The 13,570-nt window shown below is 40.4% G+C and overlaps 1 pseudogene; it reads left to right on the top strand.

Moving 5' to 3' along the window:
* Window positions 1–7,205: 7,205 nt before the first annotated feature.
* On the top strand, window positions 7,206–12,755 carry LOC119743387 (annotated as a pseudogene).
* The last annotated feature ends 815 nt before the right edge of the window (window positions 12,756–13,570 follow it).

Here is a 13,570-nt window from a genome sequence, read left to right as displayed (position 1 = left end):
TCTAGAGCTATGGCTACGGCTATTGTCAGATTGTTCCCATGTAATTGTTTTGGGTGAAGACCTAGACAATAGCCATAGACATCTCACTTGCCCATATTAGACTTTAATATACCTCAAAAAATACCAATTTAATCTTTTTTTTCTTCTCTAATCGAAGTTGGTCTTTTAATCTGTTCATTTGTGCATCAGGTCTTGACCCACAAGATAACCATTCCACCAGCACCTCTGACGTACCAGTGACTGGCGCTGCCATAACAGATCCTTATCACTATCGGACACAACAGCACTTCACCTCAGAGATCTTCAAGATTGAGATCCAAAACCTCCCAAGACATTTTGGATTTGCGGTGAGTTTGCTCCCTTAACATTGAACCCTCAATAACAATAACCATACAGTTTGTGCCTTTTTAGGAGTATGTATGTATTGTGCTCCATGCTTGGGATTTGTCAAGGTCTGTTAATAACAGAATCAAAAGGCTGTAAAATGAATTTCACTAAAACATGAAATATCCTAGCCCGGTGTTTGTATGAAAGTAATGACCACATTTTACGCACACTTTTTTGCAATGCCCGTGCACATGTTCGCAATTGTTTCTAATGTTGCTGTGATGTCGATGTAGGTAATTTACACTTCACAGCTTTGGGATTTTCTGTATAATTTATGAACCTAAAATTGATTGCAGCAGTGTTCTAGCCAGGCATCAAATAGCGCTAGCACCCACTACGCTTTCGGAAATAAGCGCTACGCTTAAATTGCGCCGCTACGCTACCGCTACGCTATAAATTTTGATTGCGAAAAAAAAATATCTGCCGTTTTTTCGTATACAAGCGCAGCAACTTTGAGCATTGCGCACTGGCCGTACGACACAGCGAAAAATAAACAACGATCCCACCGCACGTACCCCGTACGATACCCCTACCGTGATGCTGCGCCACACGCATTCGCTATGAAAGCAATAAGCACGTGCTGTTTTGTGCTGCGTAGATACAGCGCTCCGTACGGACGTACGTGTCACCAACAGGTCACGTACAGAGCGCTCTGTGGACCACACCATTTTGCGGTATCGGGTGTGCTTTCCTAAGGTCAATATTAATTACAAGCATTTCAACTGTTATTTAATTATAAATAATACTTTTTATCAAGTCCGAAACATGTTACTGTTTGAAAATAAGTTCTTCAACGTCGGAATATAATTTTTGTAAAGGATTTATTCGAGAAACGATGTCCAAAGAAAGGTTAAGCACCCCTACGATATCAATGGATCCGTCTTCAAAGATGGCCGCACGTGAAGAATTCTTCTCGAAGAATGTCGCTGTCGAAAATTTGGATTTTTGACTACACTTCTCGTTGCTGATAATAACAGTTCAATAAGTTTGGTAGTAAAAACGGATCTGTTTGTTCTAAGGACAAAACCAATCAGCAAGTATTGCAACAAAGCAAGTTTTTTAGCGCTCCACGAATGCGTAAGCTTTCTCAAATGCTGAGGGAAAATTTGGTCGCGTAGTTCGCCGGCGTAGCCAGTGTGTGGGCTGGCCCGTGCCCGCACGCCGGGCCGGGGCCGGCCGCGGCCGGGATAGGAAGCAATTCCCGGTGATTATTTCTCATCGTCATTATCTACAATTATATTTTTTATCATAACAAAAATGAGATTTCTCCTTCACATTGTGTTGTAGCATATTGAAACTGCAATTTCCTACGATTTTTTCTGTCTGAGAGTGAGACCTCCAAATTTGAAATGTTCATGCGATTTGTTCTCGCACTTAACATTGACAAAGTAAATCCCAATTTTTTTATAAAACATTGAGGAACTACTAAAAATGGTTAAACATCAGAAAGCATCAATCTTGGAACAATTTATACATTGTAAAAATAATCTAAAATTTGAAAACAGAAGGAACTTTACAGGAGCAAGAGTATCAATCATTGAAACAAATAAAACAAAATTTCTTATTATTTTAAACACTTCTGCTAAAAAAAAATCAGGGAAAAGTGGCAGGGAATCGCCTCAGATTGCACCACAGAGCATCTAGAGTCCAAAATTTTCCGGGGCCCTTAAGCGGGCCCCGGACCCCACGCCGTAAGGGCTTCGCGCTACGCGCTCGCATTAGTCATCGAACCAAAAATACCCCTATGCTATAATTTCACCTTGGCTAAAACCCTGGATTGCAGTGTACATGTGTAAAGGTTTGTACATTTAAGTATCTCATTGGCTGCATGCTATGTGCTAATGAATGCAACAGTCACATCAAACTTGATCAAAACACTTATGTTACATATTGTCCCCTCAAACAGCAGTGACACTGAAGTTCCAGCTCATGACATCATTGTATTTCTCATGAACATGCATCTTGGCACCATCATAAAAATATGTAAAAGCCTGAAACATCCAAAGACTTGGAATACAGGGGTGCATTTCCTAAAATAAAAACCTCCAAATCTGTTTCAAAAGCACTTAAAAAAACCTCTTTATTTCCAGCGAACTTTCAGGGTTACCCATATGTTAGTACCATTACTTGTACATTTTCACACTGAAAAAAGTAACAAACTTGCTCATTAAAAGGAAGGGTAGGTCATTTGTCATTTGTGCATTTTTTTTCATTTGAAGCTACAAAAGTGCTCAAAATCTAAAAACGGGTGCTTAACAACTAACATGATGAAGTTTTAGCTCTGTGAGTGCAGTATATTCCAAACATATATTCTAGGATCTCAGGTTCAATTCAAAAGTTGCTGAGTCATGTTTTATATTGTGTCTGAATTCAGCCCCAGGGACACATTCTCATTCAGTCAATTGCAGCTACGCGATGTCATGCACTGAACTGACGAATAATAGCAACCTAGTGTGCGTCGTGTCGACGCTTGTGCGCACATATTCATGGATTCACCGAATTTACAAACCAACTACATGAACAAACCAACTACATGAACTAACATGATGCATCGTTAAAAATTGCTTTCTTTCATTGTTTCTTTTAAAATGACAGCATGCCAGAAAGAATGATTTCACAGGGAGTTTAGTGCCATTAAAACCAAAAGCCTTTTAACAATAATTTTGTCAGTTACTTTTTGGATAGCTGCAAATGATCTACTCTACCTTTAAACACGAACAAAAGTTTGATTCAAATAATTAAACTATTTAGGATTTGTTAATTTCTGAACCTTTTACATACATACATTGCATGAATACCAGCTGTTCCCTTTACTGATAGTTGGTTGCAATCTGCTCTGGGCAGGCCTGCACATTACTGATGTCATGGTGCGTACATGTATTGCCAATTCGCTGAAGTAAAACACATTTCAACTCCAGCATAATGTGCTGTTAATGTTTCTCGATGTCAAATCTACTTGGCATTCCAATGAAGAAGATGTATGAAACGACCTTAAATCTGCTCTACACTTTGAACACAGCAAGTTCAAAAGCAGCACTCACTCTACACACTGCTGCCCTTAAAGACAGCTTGCACTTATCAGGTACCAGTGAACATTGTTCTTGACAACTTTCCAAAGATTAAATCCCTTCTGGTTCTGGATGTGCATACTGCTGCCCTTGTGCTGATGGCTCGGTGCCAGTCAGCCCAGGACATTGTTCCTGAGTACTTGCAAGTGACTGCTGGCTCTCTGCTGGTTCTGGATGTTCACACTGTTCCCCTTGCATGGATAGCTTGCAGTCAGTCAGACTAGAGCATTGTTCCTGATGAGAACTTGCAAGGGCTGGGGTCCCTGCTGGTTCTGCATGTACCTCAACATGCACTTGAACATGCTGATGACTGTGCATGGATGCCTTACTGCTGCTTTGCCTGGAACATTGTTCTTGACAGCTGTCCAGTGACTGCTGACTCGCTGTTTGTTGTGCATGCCCTTGGCTTGGTGGCTTGCTGCTGCTTGGCCTGGCAGCATGGTGCTCTTGGTCATTTTCTGCCTGTGGAATCACACAAAGCTCAATCTGCTTTCCTGGCTGCGATGGTCGGCTGGGATTCCGTCTTGGGCAGCAACGACAGCACAGTTTGAGGAATGAGAAAGCCTTGACTACAGCTTCACGATAGTCAACGTTTGTGGCACTGTAGACCAGGGAATTTATTGAGCTATTGATCAGTTGCAAAATTTCAATGCATATAGTCAGAATATGTATTGTCTCTCCAAGTTCCAGATTGGCAACAATCTCAGCAGGTGAAGTATAATTGGATGACACTACACGTGCATGTATTGCCATAATTGCAGTTGCAACGGTCAGTGAGTTCAGAATGAAGAAAACAGCAGTGTTGATGATAACCATGCAGAGGACCTTGCCTGCTTGCTTGGGACGGTTCGGGAACAGGGCTGATTGCTTGCATACTTTCCATACTACATAGATGTACAAAGCAAGAGTTGCTATCGAAGAGACAATGTTGATAATGGAAAGAATCCAAAAGTAGACTTTATCGGAGACAGCTTCTGTTAATGGTACGAAAATCAGAATCACACCAACAATAATTGTTGGCACCCAAAGTCCTGCTGATATCTTTGCTGCTCGAGATTTAGAGGCCTTTTCTTTGAACGTTATAGGATTGCGCACTGCAGAGAATCTCTCAGCTGCTATGGTAACCACAAAGAAATTAGAAGTAGCGATGAACGTGCATTGGCCACTTGATATTGCATTGTTGACCAACAAGTTGTACTCTGTAGGTGAAGACAGTGCAAATATGAAGTAATTCATAAGGTAGAGGGAGTCAGCCACAGCCAGATTGGATAAGTAGATATTGATGATTGTACGCATGGACTTCACTCGAAAGACTGTGAAGAGAAAGACAAAGTTTAAGCAGAGGCCGATTGGTGCAATGATTTCAGCACTTAACCATGTTATTTGTTGAGATCTTTCTCCGCTCATGTAAAAGTTCTCACGATGCTTTTCAACTTCAGTTTTCCACCCAGTTGATGGAGTGGAGCTGTTTTGGTAGTCATCACCCATAGTTCATGCACAATGTAGCATTGAGCTCCGTGAGCCACATGTTGTTCAGATGCAGCAAAGAATGTTCTTCTCTATTTCAAGATCACTCCAGATTTATACTTGCAGGGATTGTAAGACCTTGAGCAAAGTGGAATTGAAACAGAAAGTTTCTTGTTCTTTTCCTTCTTTTTCCCCCAACATTTCTGTCCGATTTTAATGCATGTGACTATCTTGTGGTATCAGTTCCTGTAACCAAAGCAGATGCATGTGAGTCAGTCTCACTACTTGCACTGACATGAAATCTGAGAATTGAATTTGTTTCACTTTGAATTATTTTCTCCAGATTAAACATGCATATTGTGTACATGTAATTGTTTTTTTCATGCAAGTCGTCCCTTCACAAGGCATAACTGCCACTCAATGTGAGGGCTACCGTACAACATGTACAAGAAGAAAAGACAGAAAAAAAGAGGACGATAGAAAAGGAAGACAATTAAGTTTAGCGTGTGAGAGATGCATGTTCACATTGTGTTTAAAGTAAGCGAGTCAAAAAGAAAGTGACCCGCACTCAAGATTTTTTTCTTAAAAAGCAATCAAATTAGATACATGTACACCGAAGAAATATGTCTTAAAAGAGCATGTTCTTCCACTCATCTGAAAAAAACCCAATCACTAAATTTGATCATGCCATCCAAAGTTATGCATGTTTTACTAAAAAAAGAACCCGTTTGTGTAGCTGTCCAAGGAATGTGATAATATTGAAAGCTAAATGAGAATTACAGATTACACACAAGTATTCAAATACAAATGAGATTTTAATAATTGAAATCAAGGAATTTTTACTATCAGGTTGTGTGTTTTGAATATGAGAAGCAAGTTAACTCTCTTTTTTCTTCAAAATATCGATGGTGATTTTTGTATCTTTTCCTTTGCAAGTTTTCGTTCATTGGGAGATGTATTATCAGTTCGCAGCACGGTAATTGATAAGTGGTGGACAGCCAAGTTTTGTGATCGCTTTATTGAAATAAACATGAATTGGGAATAGAGTTTGCAATTTAAGTGAAATTTTCACAGTTAATAGTCAATAAGATGCAGACTGGTATTCGAGTCACGAAACATTGAGTCTGAGTCCGAGTCACATTTCTCGAGTCTAAGTCCGAGTCCCGAGTCCTCCAGGTCAAGTCCGAGTCAGAGAGTCACAAAGGTTGAGTCCAAGTCCGAGTCACGAGTCACCTCTTTGTATCAAAAAACGTACATTTTTGGCAATTCAGAGATTCAGAGTCACCTTTGATATAGTATGGAAATACGTACATTTTAGGTGCTGTAAATGTTCATTTTTCCCCACAGCTTTTTTCTAATTTTCTCTGGAAATGAGGAGTTCATTTGCAAAAACAGTTATAAAGGCAATTCAGACAAAACTGGTATTGGCCTAAATTTTGCATTTAAAGTTCAGGCGTTTCAAATATCTTTTTTTAGACTTCTATATACATGTACATGTACGTGAAAGGTGGCGATTGAAGTTGGACGTAGTGCCGGTTTTCTCCTCTGTTTTCTTCCTGCAGAACTTGCATTCTGCACTTGATCTTCCATTGGCATTTCTCTTGAAGTTAAGATATCCAAAATTGACAATTTTTTGGAGTGGATGCCATCATGATCTACGTACGTTGCAACTTGCATGTAACGTTACCGAAACAGGCAGATCAGCAGACTATTCATGTCACGTTATCACGATGCGACAGCAATACACGTGTGAACGACAGGACGTCTGACAAGAAAAGTCTGGTACCTTACCCTATCAATCTTGCACCAATGCAGTATTGCGTGTTGATGATGGGGTACAAGTTTCAGTACATTGATTTCTATAAGTCAATATATCGGTAACAGGCCACGGCCACGCATGCACCACATCGAGCGCCCTGTACATGTATTGCACAGTAAAGAAAACGATCGAATTATATATGTGCGCATGTGCAGTGCGGTAATTTCCGTCGAGTCACAAGTCAGTTCAAGTCCAAGTCCGAGTCCGTAGCCCCGAGTCCGAGTCCGAGTCGTAAATCAAAGTGACTCGAGTCCCAGTCCCAGTCATTAAAAATGTGACTCGAGTTGGACTCGAGTCCGAGTCCGAGTCACGAGTCATACAAGTCTGATAAGATGTACTTTATCCGTGTTTTTTATTAACATAGAACAAGCCAAATATTTTAAACATTTTTTTCAAATTTGGTCACTTTCTTTTTGACTCATCCTGTAGTTAGTTCAACCGGTCACGTGGGAATAAACTTGATGAATACCGTACATCCTGAAAATGGCTTTGGGGATAATGACAGTTGTTACGAAGTCACTTCAAATCCAAGCAGACAACATAACAGACAAAAATTTAAATAAAAAGGAAAGGAACACTCAAATGAATGAGGATCGGAATCAAGGAGTTTTGGGAAATGAAATTAGAATTATTTTAATTATTTACAATCCACAAATTAACACACATAAACAAGATTAAATAAGCAGATGGGAAAGCAATTATTATACATTACAAATCAAGTAAATCATATCCTACGGTTGGCCATTGGTGAGAGGGGAGGTACCTCCAGAGGGTGGAACCCTGGACTGCAGTCTGCCGGAAAAGTTCGGAAGTCGCGAGAGAGAGTTCTTGTCATAATGACTTGCGTCTTGATCGGCGACCTCCGAAACCGGGCGCTTGGTGTGATGGACGGTACGGGTGTAGACTGGATCAGGGGAACGATTGTGCTAGCTGACCAGTCAACGAAGTGCCATAGCAGAGGGGCGTGGCACCGGCGGGAACGGCACCAAGACACTGGCCCAAGCCAAGGAGAGCCAAGTCAGCGGTCAATCTGGCAGTCGTGGTGGTAGGGACCGTGCCCCGTGCAGACGGCAACGGGCAAGGCACGGCCAAGTCAGGGGCCTCAGCAAGCCGGACGGTCGGGCAGCATGGCATCGCCGGAGAGCGAGTCCCTTGACCACACCTCAGCAAACTGCAGTTCAGAATCTTCAGAACGGCGAAATTCCAGAGCTTTTAAGTCCGGCAGGGAATTCCAATGTCCATTCCACTGGTAAGGAATGTGGGTTGGACTCCAGCGCGGAGTCCCAATGCGGGACCAAAAGTTCGTTGCAACAAAAGGGGACTATGCAGGACAATCGCGGGCCATTGGCCTAATTAACATGAAGTTAATTTGCTTAAACCTTAAACAATTTACGAATTCTTAACACAGTATATGGATGTGATTGGACGGAGGAGCAGGTAGTTCGTAGTTGGTTTCAATTTGGTCATGTTACTGATGATGGAAAGTAACATTCACTCAAAACATCTTTAAGCACTATTCATAAATACCTCAGACAGTTTAGCTATTCCTATTGGTCGAGAGCCCGTCACGTGGCCGGTATTAAACGGATGATAAAGACATGGCTAGCTGGTCTTAAACACTTTTCCAGTGTCACAATAAAATGTGGACTCCTAAAAATCCAGTGCCTCTTACCGTTTCATTGGTTGAATGTTCACAATCCTCACGTAGGCATGCGCAACACTACAAGCGAGTCAGAATTTTATAGTTCTAAATTCAAAACGCAACGCCCCAGGTGCGTTCTGCGTGACATCGCGCAGAACATGTTACGCGCGCGTCAATCTCCATAAAAGGGTTGTTTACATCTTACTCGCCAGTTGAACACTCCATTATTTTGCTAGAGGGATGTTTCAAAAAGCATGAAGTGAACTTGTTGAACAAAATCGGGATTTTTTTGAACGAATTATTTGAAATTTTTTTACGGATAAGGTATTTATGAATGGGAATAAATATGTGCTTGGTCGGTATTTATCACTCGTTTAATACCGCTTAGAGTCTGGGTGCTGATAATTACCCTCGCCTCCGGCTCGGGTAATTATCAGCACCCAGACTCTAAGCGGTATTAAACGAGTGATAAAAACCTCCGGAGCACACATTTATTCCCTTAATATTACTTTGTACAAAGGTATATGTAGATGAAGACAAACAGCAAAAAAGAGGAGATTTTCTTTTCTTTCAATCCTTGTTGTCTTTTTTCCCCAAAATGAATTGTGTTCTTCCCCTGGATGTTGATTTATTTACCCATACAACAATTCTGTACTTCCCTTCTTTTTGATATTCAATTTGATCTGATAAGGAATGAAGTCAAATGGAAGTTTTTATTCACAAATCACAATTTGTTTTCTGTTCATCAGTTGCCTTTTTTTTCTTTCCTGGGCAAATGTTGGTTGTCATCTGATCAGAGTTTCTACTTCACTTTCTGGGGTTGTGGTCATTTGAAATCAGTCTCTGCCTTGCCTGATGATCAAGTTGATGTTGTCATATTCTCAGTTTTGTTGATGGAACATCTTTGCAAGACAATTTGCAAGGGCTAACTACTTGGTCTAACTACGTGGTGGCATGGTTTAGTAAAGGTTTGCGGTACCACCATGTAGAAGTCTTTTTTGGGAAGATGTGTGGTTCTTTTCAGAACCACACATCTTCCCAAAAGAGACTCTGCATGCCTACATGGTGTTACTGCAAACTGCAAACCTTCACTAGAACACTGTCTTCCACAAATGTGACGATTGGGAAGGGGAAAGTCCATTTTTGGTTTTTTATTTGGGGGGGGGTGGGAAATATAATCCCCAACCCCTTTTCTTCCCCTGACATCCCCCCCCCCCCCCCCGCCCCTGATTCTATGTAAATATTTCAATGCTAATCATAATTGTATTGATGATATTTCAATGATAGATATAAAGTGTTTGAGGACCTACGTGGATCTGTTTGGGCCTACAACTACGTCCATTCACTGAGCGGATTCGGGATTACCCATCGAGGACTCGAAAAGATAGGAGAGAACAAGGCCAGTTTCTTCGGTAAAATTATCCAGTCAGGTAAAGACAAACATCTGTGACACATTTGCATTGGTCTGCATCTCAAATCTATATGGATAGATTATAGTTGTGAAATTCGAAATTGTGAATTAGAAAGTAGGAATCAACTTTATTCGATTTCATCCATATAATTATTGATCTTTTTTTTCATATATGTATTGTTTTTGTTGCCCTTCCCTGAAGTATTTTACAAACACTGTACACATTGAGTTTTGTCCGAGGGTTTGCAAGAAAAAAAATCAACAAGCTTACTCCTGGTTGGACATGAACCCCCAACCTTCTGCTTCCTAGTGCAGACACATTAACCACTCGACCACTGAGCTTGCTGTGGCAAGCTGGCCGTTTGGAGTCTGATGAAGCAGCGCTTAACCCAACTTTGTTTGTGTAGGAGGTCATTAGTTTGAGTCCCACCTAAGCCTTCGGACAACACTAAGTGCACAGTGTTTACAAATATGTCAGCGAAGGGCAAACAAATATCAAATATAAAAAAGGCTAATTTACATCTCGTAAACTTTTTCTTCCTGCCCAGGTTCCCATCTGAAGTCCATCCAGATGATCCTTAATAAGACAGCAGACGGTACAGGCATCGACTCCAACACCCTGGCCTTACAGATGAAGGCCCATCCTGAGCTGAGGGACAAGCTTCATGTCGTCACCTCATGGGAGCCTTTGCCTGTCTACCCTGGGGTGGTCAACTCAGAATTACCTGGTAGGTACAGTGGACTCTGTGACCAAGTACCAGTGTTGTAGTCGAGTTACCAACGTCGAGTCCGAGTCCAAGTCCAACTCTCGAGTCACAAGCCTCGAGTCCGAGTCACAAGTCACTTGTTCTTAGTTGTTCGCCAAACTAATCATTTTTTTAAATTATTTTTTAATCCTCCATTCAGTCTTTTTAGTAAATCCCAGTGTACATAGTTGTGTGTGTACATGTTGTTTAGAGCCAAATGTGTTTTCCTTTTAATTCCCATCCCTAAAAAATCTTCCTCCAACCCTTCCTTCCATGTTTTACCATCCAAACAGTATTCCTCAATGATCCTTTCCCATCCCTACGTTAGGTTTTTACTTATGATGATATTACGTGACTCGAGTCGGGAGTCATCGAGTTCGAGGAGTCATCAAGTCCGAGTCATTTTCCAATGTGACTAGAGTCCAACTCAAGTCCGAGTCCTAGACTCGAGTCCTACAACACTGCCCAGTAATCCATCTTAAGAAAAGGTTTAGGTGGAACTCTTGAACGCATTGTCGCCCAACACCTTGTGCTGATGTTAAGATATTTGATGATCATAGTGCAGTGTTCATATAGCACTCTTATACAACACACTCAGATTGCTCACACTTATTACCCCTGTTCATCAGGCCATGAGAACACTTTCCTGCTATAAGCTCGAGATCAGCAATATCTGGTCTGCAGCCCCCCCCCCCTCCACATGTACTCAATGGAGGCAATTGTAGTAATGTATCTTGCTCAAGAACACCAGCACCGTGTCCCCTGTCAAGATTGACTCAACATAACATCGTGCATGAGTCAAACACAGGAACCTTTTGACCACTGGACTCTGCATGCTGAATAAAACTCTAATCAAATTAGGTTTTGCCCTCCCAGAAGTATAAACACTGTATGAGTGTGTTACCTCCTGAGTGAAAGTTGGAAAAAAAATGTTGGCGAGGGGCAAAACCTAAATTGATTTACATAACCCCAACTTAGAATTCCATCTTATGAATAGTTAATGCTATACCTGCTGCTATGTACATCAGATTCAAACCAGCCAACTGATTCCCTCAGCTTGTGGTTGAGTGGTAAGACATCTGCACTAGAAAGTAGGAGGTCTTGGGTTCGAGTCCTACCCAAGTGATTTTTTTCCAACTTTCACTCGGGAGGTAACACACTGACCGTTTATACCAACCGTTTATACGTCGGTGAAGGGCAAAACTTAATTTGATTAACATCACCCAAACGCAAAATTCCATCTTATGAATACTGAATAAAATGAGTGATACACATGTACATGTACATACTTTGCGTAAAGATATTTGTTGTGTGGAAGAGGACAGTACCTCAGACAGTCAGACCACCGTTTAAACAGAAGATCTGACCTGACACGTGTACATGAGGACATACAAGGGCCTCATGATTCTGATATTTAGTACGCTTGTAGATATTTAAATAATGTTGAACCCTGCATCATAGGTCGATCTGACAATCTACATGCTTGCCAGTATCAGACTTTAAACGGCCTGCAAGAGCCTGCCGTTTTGAGTCTGCGTTTAGATTAACCACCATTTTGCTCGTCTCATTTTGAATATTCTTTTTTTTTCCTCAGAGGATCTCAAGACATCTATCACCAGGCATCTTCTCAACATGCATCTCGACCCAAATGGCAAGCACAACTGAACCAATACATGGTGTCCAAATTTGTGCCGGTTACACTGGATCAGTACAAAGGATTGTTAAAATAAACAAACAAATGTTCCAATAAACCAAAAAGGGAAACCGATGATTAATGCATTATGAAATATATTGCATTATTATAATATAACAATTGTAACAAAATAACGAGACAGTGTTATATTTAAAAAAAATAATCATTAATTCATTGTTGAAATCGGTACTCTAAATTCTTGTCATGATGCAATTTTGTGCTCTAAATTAATAATGCAATATACATATTTTACTATGTAAACATGTTTTTATATAATTTACTGAAACCACAGAGACTAGTTGTCAATCTACAAGCTATTGTCACATCTTACTGTGTGCAATGAATTCGTTAGCAGGGCTCAAATTTTGTGTGAAAATTTTGTGGACAACAGTACCTGAAAGTTTTATTTTACTGGACCAATGTACATTCACAGATAAAATTGAAACACTGTTAACTCAAAGCCATGTGCATCATTTGCAATGACCTGGAGAAGCATTGATTTAATGACAAAACTCTGCTCAAAGTCAGATAGGAGTGGTACCAAATACCCTTTGAAAATATTCCAGCTGAAATTGTTTCGTGTGGATGAATACTGAGGTGGTGTTGAAAGAGGGTGTCCATGGCACATTTTAACATTATGCATTAGCAATGGAATCCAGTTACAAGACACAACAAAAAGTTAATGTATTTTCTCGGTTTTCTTAAAATGTATACTATCCAATCAACCTTCAACAGGTTAGTTGTCATGCACCCTGCTTCGACTTTTAGCACTTTTGTTGGTTCAAACGAAAGTAAAGGCACAAGAAGCAAATAATCATATGTACCTTTTAAGAAAGTTGCAGTCATTAGGATTATACAAGAAGTATATTTCATTGCTTCTGGTGGTAAACGGGAAACATCAAATGTAAACATTTTTAGTTGGTCAAATGACTCTTGCATGTGTAGGATTAGTCATGATCATGATAATCTGAGACCAGATTTGGACAGCACATGCAATCATGAAAGGCATGTATTCATCTGAGTGCAATGTGTAATTATAAACATCAAGATGAATTTTTATTCCCTTTGTTTTAAGTTGCCAAATCTTCCAAAGAAGTTTTATACAATTTAGAAGTGTTTTTGTCATTTCGTATAACCTTGGAGAGTGAAATACATTTGAACATCCAAACAATGTGTGTTACAGTGAAGTGCAAATTTGCCTTGTTGAGATTATTTATGCAAATGCACTAAGGTTTTCTGTCATGGATGTTGGTATGAACGTAGATGATGTGGATATGATTCACCTACTTTAATGAACATGTAGTTGTGTTTGTCATTTATAATACATGTACACCATA

This window comes from Patiria miniata, unplaced genomic scaffold, assembly GCF_015706575.1.
Source record: "Patiria miniata isolate m_02_andy unplaced genomic scaffold, ASM1570657v1 HiC_scaffold_6, whole genome shotgun sequence".
NCBI classification, from domain to species: domain Eukaryota; kingdom Metazoa; phylum Echinodermata; class Asteroidea; order Valvatida; family Asterinidae; genus Patiria; species Patiria miniata.
The sequence above is the reverse complement of the archived record's forward strand: the minus strand, read 5'-3'. Positions and strand labels throughout refer to the sequence as shown.